Source organism: Gekko japonicus, unplaced genomic scaffold, assembly GCF_001447785.1.
Source record: "Gekko japonicus isolate JY-2015 unplaced genomic scaffold, Gekko_japonicus_V1.1 scaffold1053, whole genome shotgun sequence".
Taxonomy (NCBI): domain Eukaryota; kingdom Metazoa; phylum Chordata; class Lepidosauria; order Squamata; family Gekkonidae; genus Gekko; species Gekko japonicus.
The window spans coordinates 639,243-645,242 of record NW_015177042.1 but is presented as its reverse complement, the minus strand read 5'-3'; the positions used below and the strand labels follow the sequence as shown (position 1 = coordinate 645,242).

Below are 6,000 nucleotides of genomic sequence, written 5' to 3'. Positions count from 1 at the left end.
TAAAGTATAGATCTTCTTTAACTGATGCAATTGAACCTTCATCAATGATCATAGCCTATAATGCTTTAACATCTCACACATCTGCGTCACTGGGGGGGGAAACTAGAGAGTGGAAATAGGGGGAGTAGGAGATCTAAAAATGATGGGTTTGATAGGGAATGCAGACATTTAAAGATTAAATTATGCAATGTCTTCAGACAATATCGCGAGTCCGCTGACCCGTATTTTTTGATGGAGTAATTTAAGCTTAAGAAGCAGCTGCAACAGAGCATGAACAGAAAGAGGACTGAACACATTAATACACAATGGGAACAATTATATTGGGCCATGACTTTAAACAATACAAAAATATTCTGGACCATAGTTTCGGGCGCATGTCATGCGGAGGCCCTCTCTATGTCTGCTGTCTCTCCCCAAGTGTGGTTTCAATATTTCTCGACATTATTTCATCAGGATGATGTCCGTACTTTGGAACCCTCAGGTTTTTTGTCTGCAGACCTACCTGACTGGTCTCCTGTAACATCCAATGAACTAAAAGAACTGATTGGCCAATTAAAACCAGGTGAAGCATGAGGCCTTGATATAATTCTAGCTGAAATTTTAAAACTGGACCGTGACTGGTGGGCATCTTTTTTTACAATGACTGATAAAACTGGCCTTATTCCTGATGCATGGTTAAATGTACTCGTGGTTCTAATTTATAAAAAAGGTGATTGCTCAGTTCCTTCCAATTATAGACCAATCAGTATGCTTTCCGTGATGGGTAAATTATACGTCAAGCACTTATTGTCTAAGCTTACCGTATGGATGACAGAACAGAGAGTTATAGGCCTGGAACAGCTGGGATTTTGTAAAGGGAAAACAACTTTAGATCGTTACATTGTATTACATTGGGGGGAAGCCGACAGGAGATTAAAAGTCTCTGGTTCGGGTTGGCTCATCTCAGAGAGATGAGGGGGCACCTGTAGCTTTTCTACAAGGAGGTGGATTGAAATAGTCCACTGAGACATGGACTGCCTGACAAGGTCTCGAGATAGCAAGAGGAAGGTTGCAGGCTTAACTTGTATGGGAAATTACAGCTGTTTCTATACAAAGGCTAGAAGTGTCTGAGGTAAAATTGGGGAGTTGGAGTGCTTGGTGTTGGAGGGGAAAATAGACATTGTGGGTATTTCAGAAACTTGGTGGGATGAGGAAAATCAGTGGGATACAGTGATTCCCGGTTATATATTATATCGGAAGGATAGGGGGGGAAGGGTTGGAGGTGGGGTGGCTCTGTATGTCAGAGAGGGTATAAAGTCCAGAAATATTGAGAGGCTAAGAGAATTGGATTCGCTTCTGGAAGTTCTATGGGTTGAAATAGGGGGGCCAAAAGGAAACTTAACACTGGGAGTTTGTTATCGCCCACCAGATCAAAAGATAGAGGAGGATTAGAAAATGATGAATGAATTAAAGATAGCAGCTAGACAAAAACTCTGTGTCATAATAGGTGATTTTAACTACCCACACATTGATTGGGTCAATATGTGTTCTAGTCGGGAAAAAGAGATTGAGTTTCTAGACACTCTAAATGACTGTGCTATGGAGCAGATGGTCACGGAACCTACCAGGGGAGAGGCAATCCTTGATTTGGTCCTAAGTAACACTCAAGACCTGGTGAGAGATGTAAAAGTGATTGCACCGCTTGGGAACAGTGATCATAATGTTGTTGAGTTCAACATTAGCTGCCTGTGCTGCAGGAATATTTTGGTGAAAAATATCAGGAGGAAATAGCTCACGCTGAAACTAGGATCCCACTCTGAAATTTTTGCACCACTTAACATGTCATGTTAACACTTTACGCTTCGCTTTCACTTATCTGGCCACCTGGACCCACCCCACAGTAACCTCAGGCTAGAATACTGCAATGCACTCTGCATAGGTCTCCCCTCAAAATCAGCTCGGAGATTCCACTTGGGGCGGAATGCCTCACCTCAGCTAATACTGGGCGCCAGTAGGAACATGCATATTACTCCCAGGCTATGGTCACTCCATTGGTTGCCCACCAGTTTCTAGGCTGAATTTCAGGTACTCGCTATGACGTACAAAACCATTCATGGGCTGGGTCCCTCATATCTGCAGGACCACTTCTCCCTGCAGGCCTGGGTGTGAGTGTGGTTGCGTCTCAGAATGCACAGATAAAGGAGAAATTTGGATCACGCTTACCAAGGAGCAGTCAAAGCAGGCACACCTTGATGAGCAGGGAAGATTTCTGACCAATCTGATTCCCAAGGACTCCTGCTTCCAATGGAGGTTTGGGTAGGGAGAGTGGTTTTTAATTCGGAGAAAAGCCTCTGGAGAGCAGGCTACCAGACAGACGCACCTCTGACTCTTGGCCTGGTGGCAGCAGCAGAGAGTCAGTCCCCCAATGTGCCGAGGAAAGCTGGGATTAAGCTGAAGAAGGGGACTCCTCTGTGAGGTCTAGCAGCTTAAGACCTGGGGCGGTTAAGTAAACCGCACGTGCCAGTGGTACGAAAGGGGCGGCTGCAGGGCCTGTTTTCAAACACTTCCAAAACCCGTAACAGACATATCCTGATCACATTGTTAATATTGACAGTCAACGACTATTTTGAAGTTACACCAGTATTTTTTTCAATTATGGTTTTAAAACACCCTAAGTGTAATTGCGGGTGGCAGAACGGCAGCCGTGGGGAGGCCGAGGCAAGGAAAATGGCCCCAATGTAGGCAAGACCTGCAAAAGTGTGCATTTTCTTCCCCACACAGTAAGCAAAGGTACTGTCCCAAATTAGGAAAGCACTGCAGCCACACTGTGGGGTAGGGTGGCGGCACGGAAGGGTCCACAATTTGGGGATGAGGTAATGTGGACGCTCCAGATGTTGTCTTTGCGGAAGCAGCCGCAGAGCAGCCAGATGTGAGTCCAGCAGCGCCTCAGAGACCCACCAGGAGGCTGGCCTTGAATCCGGTTGTTCTCCTGAAGACAGACAGCTCCCCTCGGAAGGAGCCACCAAGCTCCTTCAAATCACATCATGTGCATGGGCACAGCTTGCACCACAAAAGTAATGGATCCACAGCTTCGTGGCAACACCATTCTGCAAAAACACAGTTCTGAAACACAGATCCTCATGGATCCTTGGATTTTTTGCATTGGGTCACCCCAAACACAACATCAAATCACATAACATGTCCATGGCAACAGCTAGTACCACAAAAATCACGGATCCACGGCTTCGTGGTGAAACCATTCTGTAAAAACATGATTCTGAATTTGGGTGACCCAGTTGAAAAACCCTGATGATCCATGAGGATCCGTGCTTTGGAACCATGTTTTTGCAGTTCTGTGGTGCCACAAATTCGTGGGGGCATGATTTTTGTAGTGCTTCTTATAATCTAAGACATGGTCTACAGTATGATGTTGGTTTCATCTCATTTTAGCGTAGAAATATGAATTCATGAGGATCCGTGCTTTGGAATCATGTTTTTGCGCTGTTGTGGTGCCACGAATCTGTGGATGCGTGATTTTTGTGGTGCCCCCTATAGACTAACACATGGCCTACAATATGATGGTTGTTTTATTTCATTTGAATGTAAAAATCATATGAATTCATGAGGATCAATGTTGATCCGACTTTTACCTTTTTCCCATTTGGTGCAGCGCAGGCGAGACCAGCTAGCTGGTTCCAAGGAAATCCCTGCCAAGGTGTGAAGAAGCGCTCAGCAGGTTGGCACAAACAGGTCCTGATGCAAGGGCAGCTGCGTCCTGGGAGGGAGGGAGACTCCTTCGGGAGGGGGGCTGCCAGGCCAGGAGCCGCAGAGGCCAGAGACACCACTCAGGTGACATGGAGCTGCGTTTTCTCTCCAGTCTCCACGGGGCAATACAAAGTTAACAAGTGGAGAGGGAGACCCTTCCTCACACCTCTGCTTCCTCCCCTCTCCCTCTCTCCCTTCTGCCCCCCTTCTTACTCTCCATTTCTCCTCCATGCATGTTACTTCCTCTCTCCCACCTCATCATTCTCTTTTTCTGCCTCTTCACCTCATCACACTTTGTCTCTCTTTCTGCCCCGCACCCCATCAGTTTCTCTTTCTGCCCCCATCACTTTTTTGCCTGCTTCCTCCCCCACCCCGCACAGCAGCAGCAACGGTGGTAGTGCTCCCGGCCACCCACCTGCCTCCTCTTCCCCTCAAAGCAGCAGTGGCAGCTCTCTGGGTATCACAACAACTCTTCCTGATACAGAGATCAATTCACCTTAGGGCTGCCAGCTGCAGGTTGGGAAATTCCTGGAGATTTGGAGGTGGAGCCTTGGGACAGTGAGGGTTGGGGAGAGAAGCAGCCTCAGCAGGGTATAATGCCTGCTCAACCCTCCAAAGCAGCCATTTTATCCAGGGGAACTGATTTCTGTCACCTGGACAACAGTTGTAATTCTGGGTGATCTCCAGCCCTCGCCTGGAGGCTGGCAATGGTAGTTCTTGTGGAGGAAATGGCTGGTTTGGAGGCATTATACTCGTCTGAAGCTCCTCCCCTCCTTAAACTCCACCCTCCCCAGGCTGTGCCCCTCAAAGGTCCAGGAATTTGTTATGCCAACTTCTCCAGGAAATTCCTGGAGACCCAATCCAAGTTATCTACCAAGGAAGTTGGGTGGTTGTGGCTGTGCGTGAGTTCTATACCAGTCTATACAGAGGTCAGATGGCCAATGAGACGCTCGCTATGTCCCAGGAAGTGAGACAACACGCTATAGTTAAGAATAAATGTTGTCTTTACTAAATGGTTTCATCAAGCATACAAAATCGGAATCACACAGTCTCACACAAGCTCCTTAGTTACAATAGTACATCAGAACAATTACAGCATAGAAAATAACAAAAGCATCAAAATGGGGATGACACAATGGGGCACGGCTATACTCATCTGAGGTCCAGCTGAGGAAGAACTCTCCTCCTTGGAACGCTGGGCAGCCGAAAGCAGCAGCTTGTGAACTCCAAGGCACACAGGTAGGACCAGCCAAACCACGTGTGAGCTCTCTGGGTCGCGACTCCCGGAGAACTTAAGTAGTAGAGTCACTTGTAGCACCTTAGTGCACTGCTATGGGGAAGGTGGGTTAACCAGAGAGACAAAGGAGAGTTTCTCCTTAAATAAACTCTTTTTGGGGCATGGGCTATCCAGCCATAAACTATCAAACCCGTCCTCTAAACTATCACTACTGGATGAAGAGGGGGTGACGAGGGGATGACGAAGGGGATGACGCTCTCCTAAGGGGTGGTGGCAATATGCAGATCCTACTCCTACATCAAAGGTGTGATGTCGGGGTTCGCTGGGGGATTTTCCATAACTCTCCAAGTGGGTGCAATGGCGCGGTGTCTCCTCTATCCCAATGCATGACGGGATACCTTCTCCAGGGAAGCACATGGTCCGTATGTGCTACGGCAGCCCCAGGCCAGCCTATCTCTAGGCAAGCATGAGATGCAGAACAAAGCAACACAACCAAACAGCAGTCCCTGAATACACATTGCATAGATACACATAGACAGCATCACCACTATACAGAAATACAAACATAAGTTCATATAGTTACAAATTTCCCAACCTGGAGTTGGCAACCCTATTTCCTTCCAACCCAACAGCCAGCCTACCTTTATATGCTTCTGTCTTCAGTGTTCCGTCTCCACTCCCCTCCCTCACAGACTCTACCTAGGAAAATTAGTCTTTCTCCACAGTGGCCACCAAAGGAGCTTACATTATTCTCTCCTCCTTTTAATCTGCACCACAACCCTGTGAGGTTGGTTAGGCTGAAAGTGTGTGACTGGTCCAAAATCAACAAGTCAGCTTCTACTGCAAGATGGGGTTCTGAACCTGGGTCTTGCAGACCCTACTTTGAAGCGCTAACTGCTGCACCACACTGACTTTCATAGGGTGGATGCTGTTGAAGAGTAGCAAGCAGCCGGTCCTAGTTGAGTCATGCAATTCAGGTGGTATCATGTCACCCAGAGAGTGCTGTCTAGGGATGCCAG

The 6,000-nt window shown here is 47.3% G+C and overlaps 1 protein-coding gene across 1 annotated transcript in view; it reads left to right on the top strand.

Annotated features, from left to right (window-relative positions):
* Positions 1 to 6,000, top strand: part of LOC107124583 — a 117,009-nt gene that overhangs the window by 1,956 nt on the left and 109,053 nt on the right.